Source organism: Phacochoerus africanus, chromosome X (genome assembly GCF_016906955.1).
Source record: "Phacochoerus africanus isolate WHEZ1 chromosome X, ROS_Pafr_v1, whole genome shotgun sequence".
In the NCBI taxonomy this organism is placed as follows: Eukaryota; Metazoa; Chordata; class Mammalia; order Artiodactyla; family Suidae; genus Phacochoerus; species Phacochoerus africanus.
In genome coordinates, this window is record NC_062560.1 from 36106494 (window position 1) to 36119353 (window position 12860).

Below are 12860 nucleotides of genomic sequence, written 5' to 3' on the forward strand. Positions count from 1 at the left end.
GTACACCCCAAAGGCTCTGTTGTCCAGTCTCAAGCATATTGTCTCGTGCGGTAGGGACATTCAGTCCCTTCCCCGGAAACCACTTTCAGTCCTTTTCCTGCTGAGGAGCTGAGAAAAACCTGAGACTCACTTCCCTATTCTTCCTTGTCAATGAGATATAAGGGATGTTCATCGGGGGCTTCATGGAACATTTGTAGGGTCTGATAAAAGGAACGAAGTGCGTGAGGAGAAAGACTGGTTTGGGTTTAATTTCTGTCACAGCCTGCTTTTCAATGTTCTCTTGTTGTTGTGTTGCTTGGAGCTTGGAAAGTCATTGTGCAATCAGGAAGCAAACAGCCTATGGACCAGATCCCATATGCTAAGCATGGTCGAGCTTAATAATAGAAAGAGCCTGGTCACATGGGTGAGCCACCAAACCAGCCCAACATTGCTCCACTTCCAGTGGTTTATTTCACTGTAGTTTGTTTATTATTATTGCTCTTCCTCATATCGCTGTTACGTGCTGCCCAAAGCATTCCTCATTGATAGATCTGCGAAGAGTAACCTATCCTGCCATTTAGTGTTTCAGCCTCAATCAGCTTAATTTCGCAACCTTGTAAGGCCTGAGCGGAACAGGTACATTTTTTGTTTGCTCGCTTTTTGCATTTTAAGACTTCACCCACAGCAGATAGAAGTTCTCAGGCTAGGGGTCGAATTGGAGATGCAGCTGCTGGCCTGCAGCACAGCCACAGCAATGCAGGATCCGAGCCATGTCTTTGACTGACCTACACCATAGCTCATGGCAACACCAGATCCTTAACCCACTGAGTGAGGCCAGGGATCGTATCTGCATCTTCCGGGATACTAGTCAGGTTTGTAACCCAGTGAGCCACAACAGGAGTTCCAGCAGGTACATTTTGAATATAGTTAGGGAATAGAACATGAAAGAGACAGAATTGAAAGTCAGTACCCCATGAGGGAAGGTTGTTGGGCACCAGGGAAGGAACATTACCTAAACAGCAAAGAAAAACAAAGGAATGCAGAGTACAAATCTTGCCTCTGCAATAGCACCGGGAGTGTTCCTTGGTACAACATTTAAAAAGAACTGTCGTGTTTAGCTTGTAATTTATCCTGGGCTGTCTAATACCATAATTACACCTGAACTATGGCAGATGTTTAATTCCAGCCTGTATCCATCCTGGTATATGGATGGTAGTTGGAATGGCTGGAGCATGACTCTTCTAAGATACCCATCATTAGAAAAGACTATCTTTTGTACAGATAAAATTTTTTTTTAATAATTTTTTTTTTATTTTCCCACTGTACAGCAAGGGGGTCAGGTTATCCTTACATGTATACATTACAATTACATTTTTCCCCCCATAGATAAAATTTTTAATACGAGTGATGATTTATATCCCTTGCAGTTTGGGCATATTGATTCTTCATGATCCCAACATTTTTGAGGGTTAAAGATGTCTTCCCACCGTGCTTGTTTGAAATCCTCAAGGAGTGCCATTACAATCAGGTCGAAATGTCAAACATTTAAAACGTTTCCCTCTGTAGATGGAGTTACAGGTATTTTTTTCTTGCTGTTCATCCTTCTCCCTACAGAAATACCAATGAGGCTTTTGAACATCCTCTTGCTCTTAGATCAGTCATCTGCTGGTGTGACGCTTTCTGTTAGCGCCTGTTCGGTTTCTCACCTAGAGCAAACCTAAGAAATGGAAATTTAAAAGATATCCCTCTCTCTGTGTATAGGTATTTTTAAGGAGTAATTACGGGCTCAAACTATTTTCAGAAGAGCTCTTTGAGGTAGGAAGACTTGCAAATACCGTTTGGTAACATGTTTGCATTACCCTTGAACAGTGTGGGTTTAAACTGCCCAGCTCCACTTCACACATGGATAGTTTTCAGCGGCAAATTCGATAGTACTGCGTAGTCCGGGCTTGGTTGGCTGAATCCATGGGTGTCGAGGAACTGTGGTTATGTGGGGCCGGCAAGCCGGGTATGGATTTATCTCCACGTTATTCAGAGGTCAACTGTATGTACTACATCTCAGGAACACTCACCTCGTAAAGCAGAGTAGATTTTCATTTATCTTTCTGAAGCTTTAGTATATGCATTCAGTCGTCAGAAGCTGTGCTTCGGGAGTTCCCGTGGTGGCTCAGTGGTTAACAAATCTGACTAGGAACCACGAGGTTATGGGTTCCATCCTTGGCCTTGCTCAGTGGGTTAAGGATCTGGCATTGCTGCGAGCTGTGGTGTAGCTTGCAGATGCGGCTCGGATCCCGCGAGGCTGTGGCTGTGGCTGTGGTGTAGGCCAGCAGCTACAGCTCCGATCAGACCCCTAGCCTGGGAACCTCCATATGCCGTGGGAGCAGCTCAAGAAATGGCAAAAAAAAAAAAAAAAAAAAAAAAAGAAGCTATGCTGGGTGTTCTTTTTATTACCAGGAATTACGTAATGCTTTCCTATTTAAGAAATTCAGACCAGTGTGTTGCTTTTTTTGGTGGCTCTAATAATGGTTGAAATTAATGTGTGATGTGTATTCAGTTGGTTGGCATGTAGAATAGCTTACTCGATAATAGTTTCATTACAAAAATTAGTGATTTAAATGTACTAAATACTGACTTTGGACCAAACCAAGAACTTTTCCTGAGCACTTTTTAGGCTATGAAAGCGTAAAGATGTTTGGGAACCTACCTCCGGTTTATGTGTTAATTTTCAGGTGTATGGAAATTTTTGAATTGTTTACTGGGTGGTACATATGATCGATATTCTCCATCCAACATGTACCACAAATTTTTCTTTTATAGCAATTACCAAAATTGGCTCTGAGGCAAAGAGCCTGAGGGGAACCATAATAGTGGAAGAAATCGAAGTAGGTACAAATTGATCTGATCTTAGAGGATAGAAAGGATTTCAAAGGTTAAAAATAAGACATGGATCCATACATTAAAAGCAAAGTGTGTTTGACAAATGGGATTCATTAGAGCAGTTGCAGGAGAGCAGTGGGAGAAAAATCAGATGACAGCAATTTGAGGAGTGAGAGGTGGGTTGGACACAGAAAATGCGGACCAGCATTTCCATAAATTTGGTAAATGTGAGGGCACAAACTGTACAGTAGGTTGACAACCATGTGTATGTATTTATGACTTGTTTATAGGTTAAGCTTTAGGAATAAGTGAAATTGGAAATGCAGATCAAGAAGAGCATGTTTGCTAGAAGAAGGTCCTGGAAGAGGGGTGAGAGGGATAAGGTCAAGGAGCGGCGAGGCTGCCTGCCGAGTGGGAGGACATCCGGCCTCAGTAGCAGACAGGGGGAAAGCACTGGAAGAGTCATTGGAGGCACAAGCTGCAGGAACGGAGCCAAGATGAGGAAAAGGGTTCCCAGGTGATGCTGAGGCCCAGCTGACGTGCGGACCATGAGTTTGTCACATAACCAGTCTTCAGGGCTCTGGGATCTTCTCCAGCCCTCCCGGCTGTGGTCATCACGAAGGCTCACTGAGACCGTTCTAGGGGCAAATCCAACGTCGTAAGGAGAAATAAGCAAGGAGAAGGAAGATAATGCAGGTTCCTGTGGTGGTTTGGCATGGAGATGGTTGGTAGCCCTCTCTGTGAGATTACGTTATAATTTGTCTTTGCTTGGAATTCCTGTTGTGATGAAGGCTCTGTCATTCGCAGACCCTGGTGGGATAAAGTGAACCTTAGCAGATGTTTCACAATCTGGGAGGCTGATTCCATGTACTGTCTTTCGTGTTGGGTTATGGTTCGGATAGCGCTCTTCCTCCCCAACCCCCCCCCCCCCCACACAAACAGGTGGACATCGTAGCAGCATTGTGTGCAAAAGCCCTCTTGGTCAGTGTCGCTCAGAAGCTACACAGAGTTAATCAAGTACAGGTAATCAGTTAAGAGTCAAAATATAACTTCAGGTTTCCAATTTCATGTCTGTTATGATGCCATATGAAAAAAAGATTAATCAAAAATATAACACACCTTTGAGTCTAAGGTCATTAGAGGTCATTGCAACAAAATCTCACCAATAGCTGGACATACCTTGTAGTATAGGGTAAAGAACACAGAATCCCCTTATCACAAATGCAATATGAAATCCAGGGCAAACGAGTGTTCCCCTATCTTTGAAATTGGGGTTACATGGCCTTCTTGTATACCTCACGTGTGATTATTAAAAAAAAAAAAAAAAAAATCAGGATTTCCCACTGTGGCATGATGGAATCAGCGGTGTCTCTACAGCACCAGGATGCAGGTTCAATCCTCGGCACGGTGCAGGAGGTCAAAGGATCTGGCATGGTCACAGCTGTGGCATAGGTTGCAACTGTGGCTCAGATCTGATCCCCTGCCTGGGCACTTCCACATGCCATGGGGTGGCCAAAAGAAAAAAAATCAAATCAAATCAAAGAGGGAATGTAACAAACACTTTTAAAAATAGTAAGTGAGATTATAATTTGTCGAGGAATACATTTTAATTGACATCACATTTATATTCATTTGGCACCATAGCAAAGATTGTTTAGAAACTGTTGATTACACATTGGTCTCTTTCCAGGGAACACGGACGAATAGCATAAATTGGTTCTGTACTATATGAAAGTTTGCTTAAAAACATCTAAGTTCTCTAATATTTCTTTTCATTTCTGTAACAGATTTTAAGACCGCAAAGACAAGGATTCAGACTATTTACTGTATTTGCAAAATTAGTGACATGAGTGACTGGAATTATCTGCCAACACCATCTGCATCTTTTTATCCTGGAAACACAATTAGAATGACATCTTGTTTCTCTGCTTATTGTCAGGCTTAAGAGATGAAAGCCTTGAATGTTTTAAGTACTGGGGAACTGCTCATGTCTCCTTCTTGAAACTCACCTTTGGCCAGTAATTTCCTAACCAACAGATAAAAGGAGGGTCTTAGATTTGGTAAGATTTAGTACGTGCACTTATGATTACCTATGAATTGGCTCAATACCTCTTCCCTTCCTGGGACTTGAGTTCTAGGTCAGGCTTGGTACGGACCCCTTCACTCTCCTACGCTGAATCCCGGGTTTGCAAATGGAACATTCGATTGTGTCAGCGCTTCTTGGCGGTCACTATAGTGTGACTGTGAGAGGAATAGGAGACAGACGCAGAACTGAGTCATGTACTGGTGGCCTGTTTCCCACGGTGAACCATGTTGCAAATGAAGACACACATTCTACTGATTTTCCTGAACCAGCTCTGCTGGTTGAACTGTGTGGGAGAGAGAGAAAAATAGGATTGAGTGGAATAATCTTGCAGCTGTTGCCAAGTCAGGCATGTTATTTAACACGTAATCTCATTTCGAGACCCAGAGGAAGAAATATGATTGTAGGTAGAGAGCTTGGGGTTGCTGATTCTTGTTTATGCTTAGTATAATTTGGGGTACTTTCCTGAAAACTCTCTGCTTAAGTCATTTACAATGGCCTCGTGTTGATTGTTAAAATAAATTGAGTGGGAAGCTTTTTATAGAGGATACAGTCAACTTAATTTGCGTGCCCCAATGTTCCTATATCAGGTTTTCTTAAATCAAGATTTTTTTCATTTAGACAAGTAATTTTAACCTAAGATACATCTATTATCATTGTTATTATATTTGAATTAAGAGGAATTTCTTTTTATCATTTTTTGTCTTTTTGTCTATTTTAGGGCCACACCCACAGCATATGGAGGTTCCCAGGCTAGGGGTCCAATTGGAGCTGCAGCTACTGGCCTTCACCACAGCCACAGCAATGCGGGATCCGAGCCTCATCTGCGACCTACACCACAGCTTGCGGCAATGCCGGATCCTTAACCCGCTCAGCAAGGCTAGGGATTGAACCCACGTCCTCATGGATGCTGGTCAAGTTCGTTAACCACTGAGCCATGATGGGAACGCCAAGAGGAATTTCTTTTATCTTGAGGATGGTCCCTTTTGTAAGTTACAGTGAAAAAGTGCTCATAACTTCCTTGGGGTATCTTTTGTTTTTGTTTTCTTTTAAAAATGTTATGGCTGCACCCGCAGCATATGGAAGTTCCCTGGCCAGGGACTGAATTCAGGCTCCAGCTGCTGCAACACCAGATCCTTTAACCCACTGGGCTGGGTCAGAGAATGAACCCACACTTATGCAGCGACCTGAGCTGCTGCAGTCGGATTCTTAACCTACTGCACCACAGTGGGAACTCCATAAATTCCTTGTTTTTAACTATAGATTCTCATTATAGGGCTCTGTTGAAGGCAGTTTGCACTGAATTTATTCACAACCAGCTTTATGGTAATTGTGAATGTCTGCTTCTTTTTAAAGATTTGCAACATCTTAAAGTTCAGTGCAGGGAAGGAGGAGGCTGGATTGGGAATTGGGGGTTAGTAGGTGCAAACTATTACATTTAGATTGGATAATCTATGAGGTCCTGCTGTATAGCACGGGAAACTATATCTCGTCTCCTGGGATAGACTGTGATGGAAGATAATGTATGAAAGAGAATGTGTATGTATATGTGTGACTGGGTCACTTTGCTGTGCAACAGAAATGGACACAACCTTGTAAATCAAATATACTTTAGACAAAAAGGTTCAGTGCACTAAAATTGTCATTTTTTTACAAAAAATCATTTTTGAGGTTTAATTTACATAAATGAATTTCATCAATTGGAAAGGTTTGACAAATATATGCAGTTATTTAATCACAAACAAGATGTAGAGCGTTTCCATTACTAAAAATAGGTCCCTCTTGCCAATTTGCAGCCACTCCCCTCCCCTCCCTCATTCCCTGGTAAGTACTCATTTGCCTTCTTGCCTCATATTTTGTCTTTTCCTATGAGTGATATTCTGTGTCTTTTGGCAACGGTAAGCTTTAACAGTAAGAGAAACAGCCAGATCGTTTTACAGAGTGGCTCTACCATTTTTCTTTTTCTTTCTTTCTTTTTTTTTTTTGTCTTTTTGCCATTTCTAGGGCCGCTCCCGCGGCATGTGGAGGTTCCCAGGCTAGGGGTTGAATCGGAGCTGTAGCCGCCGGCCTACACCAGAGACACAGCCATGGGTGATCCTTAACCCACTGAGCAAGGCCAGGGATCGAACCCACAACCTCATGGTTCCTAGTCAGATTTGTTAACCAGTGAGCCACAACGGGAACTCCTCTACCATTTTTCATTCCCAACAGCAGTGTACGAGAATCCGGTTACTAGCATACACCCTGCTCAGCCATTTTAATTTTAGCCCTTCCTGTAGGTGTGTGGTGGTGTCACGTTCCGGTTTTAATTTGCCTGTCCAGAGTGGTTAATGGGGTTATGCATGTTGTCATGGGCTTTTTGGCCATACACATAGCTTTGGTGAAACATTTGTTCAGACCTTTTGCCCATTTTAAAAGGTTTTTGTTTTCTTACCAGTGAGTTGTAAGATTTTTTTTTTTTTAACGTGTCCTGGATAAGAATCCTGTATCAGATATGTGTTTTGCAAGCATTATCTCTCAGTGTGGCTTGGCATTTCAATTTCTTGGGAGTATCTTTCCTACACTAGAAATTTTTAACTTTGATGAGGTGCATTTTTTAATTTTTTATTTATTTATTTATTTATTTTTTCTTTTTTCTTTTTGCTATTTCTTGGGCCGCTCCTGCGGCATATGGAGGTTCCCAGACTAGGGGTCCAATTGGAGCTGTAGCCACCGGCCTTCACCAGAGCCACAGCAATGCGGGATCCGAGCCGCGTCTGCAACCTACACCACAGCTCACGGCAACGCCGGATCCTTAACCCACTGAGCAAGGGCAGGGACCGAACCCGCACCCTCATGGTTCCTAGTCGGATTCATTAACCACTGCGCCACGATGGGAACTCCCATTTTTTTAAATTGTTATTTCCCCAATACAATTTTTTTCTACTGTACAGCATGGTGACCCAGTTACGCATACATGGACACATTCTATTTTCGCACATTATCATGCTCCATCATAAAGTGACTAGACATAGTTCCCAGTGCTACACAGCAGGGTCTCATTGCTAATCCATTCCAAAGGCAACAGTTTGTATCTGTTAACCCCAAGCTCCCCAAATACCCCACTCCCTCCCCCTTGGCAACCACAAGTCTATTCTCCAAGTCCATGATTTTCTTTTCTGTGGAAAGGTTCATTTGTGCCTTATATTAGATTCCAGATATAAGTGATATCATATGGTATTTGTCTTTCTCTTTCTGACTGACTTCACTCAGGACGAGAGTCTCTAGTTCCATCCATGTTGCTGCAAATGGCACTATTTTGTTCTTTTTTATGGCTGAGTAGTATTCCATTGTGTATATATACCATGTCTTCCTAATCCAATCGTCCATCAATGGACATTTGGGTTGTTTCCATGTCTTGGCTATTGTGAATAGAACATGCAGGTGCATGTGTCTTTTTTAAGGAAAGTTTTGTCTGAATATATGCCCAAAAGTGGGATTGCTGAGTCATATGGTAGTTCTATGTATAGATTTCTAAGGTATCTCCATACTGATCTCCATAGTGGCTGTACCAGTTTACATTCCCACCAACAGTGCAGGAGGGTTCCCTTTCCTCCACACCCCCTCCAGCACTTGTTATTTGTGGACTTATGAATGATGGCCATTCTGACTGGGATGAGGTGGTATCTCGTGGTAGTTTTGATGTGCATTTCCCTAATAATCAGGGATGTGGAGCATTTTTTCATGTGCTTGTTGGCCATCTGTATGATGAGGTGCATTTTATCAGTGCTTTCTCTTCTGTGGTTCACGCTTTTGTGCCCTAAGAACTCTTTGCCTAACCCAAGGTCATGAAGATTTTCTCCTTTGTGTTCTTCTACAAGCACTATAATTTTAGCACTTATATTTAGGTGCATTACTCATTTCAAGTTAATTTTTGTGTATAGTGTAATGTAAAGTGTGAGGTTAATTTTTCCATCTGGGTGTCTAATTATTCCAACATTTTTTGGACACTCTCTTTTCTCCATTGAATTACCTTGGCACATTTGTTGAAAATCAGTTGCGAGAGAGTGTGAGAGTGTGTGTGTGTGTGTGTGTTGGGAGGAGTCTATTTCTGGACTCCCTGGGTTGCAGGTATGCATGTAAAGTCCTTTCAGAGCTGTGAAAAATTTGTTCGTAACTCATTTTCACCACTGCCACCATATTGCTTACTTTGTTCTCTGTGCTGAGTCTGTATCTCATATATATTTCTGCCATTGAATATATACATAATGTAGTATAATTATTTATTCATAATAATTATAATGATACTAAAATGGTGTAGTTGTAATTATTTTTCTTAGTAATATGAGCTTCTTGAGGGCAAGGATTGTGTCCTCTTGTGTTTTCTCATGTAGTAATAATAGGCACATAGTAGACACCCAATACATACTTATTGAGTGAAATGTTTTACCTACATGATTATAATTAGTGTTATTTTTGTAAAAACTAAGCTAATTTTCTTACCTTGTTGGTTGTCTAGTGTTGCAGAATAGCACATCCATATCAACTTTTTTCCTGACAACATGGGTAGTTTAATTTTGAATAATTGCTTAGGGTTTTCTTCTTGGAATCTGTTCTTTGACCCGATGATAACAACAAGACATATCTATTAGGATATGCCAGTCACTGTATTAAATGCTAACATGCATTATCCTTATTTAATTTTCAACCCTATGAGACAGGTACTATGATTCCCCTTATTTTATAGATGAAGGAACAAAGCTAGGAAGGGAAGTTATTGGCCCAAGATCACACAGATGATCACTGGCAGAGAGAGAGTGCAGGCAGCCCTTAATTTAAACACTAAGCTATAGTCATTACGGAGCTTCATTCAGAGAAGTTAAGCTGTCAATTAATGTTAACTTGAATAAAGTGTTGTCAAAATCATCAGAGTTTGAAACATGGCACCATATCCGTGATAAAAAGAGGTGCCAAATTTATCATCCAGGGTACACGCAGTTACTTTCTTAGGCATACTCGATTGTTTCCTATCCGCTTTCTCAATCAGTAATATTTAATGTCTTTTACATCTTCCTCAAGATATTGTTGAAAGTGTTATGATGTGATATTTAGCCTGACATTTCCCCTTTCCAAAGACATTCCTCTGGGCACGAAAGCTATTTGTCCTCCTGAGCCTTGTTTGAAATACAAATGCCACCAAGCCCAACTCCTCTGATCACCTTTATTTCCTTACGGTAGATTTTAGTACCAGATAATTAGAAGCAGGATGTGCATCTCGGTAGAGAGCGGCGCCCTTGGGAAGGATGGGTCTGGCAAGCAAAGGAAGCCTGAAAGTGTTCCTAGTTTACGCCTCAATTTTTCCTGACTCCAATGGGAGCCCCAATCCTACCCCTTCTTTCCCCTTCCCATCTCCACGTTTTCTGGTAAGTAGGTGTTTTAAACCAGTGGTCTCTAATCCCAGGCATGATGCTTCCGTCAAAAGACTGAAGACTTCTTGGGTAGCGCTTCCCTTCTCAACATGCCACTGATTATCTTTGAGAATTTCTCAGCACTTACCTTCTTTGCATCAGCAGTCTCTGAAATCTGGCTTTGCGGTGACCCATTCATTCCAATACCTATGAGCGTAGTAGGAGGCATATCATCAGCTAACTTTAGATCGCATTTACCATCCACTGTTGGCCTCCTATTCCATGGATGTTCATTAATCCTCACAACAAGTGTGTGAAGCAAGTTCTATTATCACCCTCATTTGATGCATGACAAATAAGCAGTCACATGGTCCATAAATGGAAGAAACAGGGCAGGAACCCAGCTTTGTTTGATGGAGGAATAAATACTCTTAATCACTGCATCACGATGCCTCGCCAAACCCTCTGCCTGTCTCAGAAACGATCTGAGAGCAGTTTTTGAGCCAAACCTAAGAGAGTATTATGATAATTATGACTGTTACACATTCCTGTCCATAGAGCACTGTGCTATCCATTATGTGGGTATGATTTCTATGCTGCCACTGTTTTTTTCTTATGAAGTTAACATGTGCACCCTCGCAGTCCTGTTAGGAAGACAGTGGGGCATTTAGGAAGGATCTTCTTGAGGAATCGGAAGAGGAATCGGATAAGATGACCTTGGGGTGAGGGACGAGATCAGTTTCTTGGCAATTACTTTAATGGGTCACGTCCCGACGTTGTTCTGAGATGAATGTGCTCACCTTCTTGCCTAAATAACAGGAGAGGGATTTGAGAGGGAATAATGTAATTAAGTTTATTTCTAACCTGTCTGATTCAGACTGTCAGTTCATTTGGAACGTGTTGTCTGGAACAGACTCGCAGATCCCCTGAACAGTCGTGTGGTTCCCCCTGAAGGCGAAAGGATGAAATGGGTGGTCCCTTGGGGCCTTTCTGAGATTCAAAACAAAACAACAACAACAAGAAGCTGCTTAGAATCCCGAAGTCCTGTGTTCTAACCCTGCCCTTTCACTACCTCCCTCTGCAACTTGGAGCAAGCACATCTCTGAGCCTCACTTTCGTCGACTATTCAAAAGGTGATTAGATGACAACTCAAGGCCGTTCTCTAGCTAAAAATCTTTGTTTCTATTTTTACTGGTTTCTCAAGTGGATCTAATTTTTATTTTTAGTTGATGCTCTCCCTTAATACTACTGAAGGATACCATAGAACAGCAGTTCTCAGACTTTTTGGCCTCGGGCCTTTCAAAATGATTGAGGGCCTTAAGAGCTTTTCTTAGATAAGAAATTAAAACTGAGAAAAATTTTAAACATAAGTATACGAAACCACATGTTGTATTAGCTGTCAGAGCGATGGCATCTTTGCTGGTCATATAGCCTCTGGAAAGTTCCACTGTACGCTTCTGAGAAAAGGAGGGTTAAAAAGACAGGTAAGGAGTTCCCGTCATGGCGCAGTGGTTAACGAATCCGACTAGGACCCATGAGGTTGCGGGTTCGATCCCTGCCCTTGCTCAGTGGGTTAAGGATCCGGCGTTGCCGTGAGCTGTGGTGTAGGTTGCAGACACGGCTCGGATCCCGTGTTGCTGTGGCTCTGGCGAAGGCCGGTGGCTACAGCTCCAATTCGACCCCTAGCCTGGGAACCTCCACATGCCGCAGGAGCGGCCCGAAGAAATAGCAAAGAGACAAAAAAAAAAAAAAAAGATTTGACCTCACTGACGTGCTGCAGGGGTCTTGGGAATCCCTAGGGGTGGGGGGTTCTTGGATCACATTTTCAGAACGGATGCCCTAGAACTTGTGTATTTAATTTTGTCATGAATGAAAGCAAATTAGCATTTTGCTAATCCAGTTCACCATGATGTGTCCCACATTCAGGCCGGGTTCCTTCCTCCATTGTGGGTTCATGTATTAACAGGATGGGTCTTGTTCAAGAACTTTTTTTTTTTTTTTCCTTCCGGCTGCACCCACAGCACATGGAAGTTCCCGGGCCAGGGATTGAATCTGAGCTGCAGCTGCAGCAATGCCAGATCCTTTAACTGGTTTAGCTTAGTGATTTGATAGGTAGATATAATATAAATATTATCTATGATAGTTGAATTTTATTTATTCTTGCCAATGTAATTTCTAATCTTTGTACTACCCTAGTGAGTGTCTGGCTATAGAACCTGTACCTTAAATCATAATAATAACGGTAAAAATATCAGGCACTGTTCGGAGTATTAACTCATTTAATATGCAGAATAACTGTATGATATACGATCTATACTTTTTCTTCTTTTAATAAACTAAAGCCGAGAGAAGTAATTTGTGCAAGGTTACCCAGCTAATAAGTGGTAGGGCCAGGATTCAAACCCAAGCCTTTTCTAGTGTCTTGAGTTTTCTCCAATGTGCCATAATCAACATTTTGTAGTTTATCATCCATGTAGGCAATGAGCTGTAACAAGTCCCATAGTTATATTCCCTATGTGAATTGTCTTCATCCG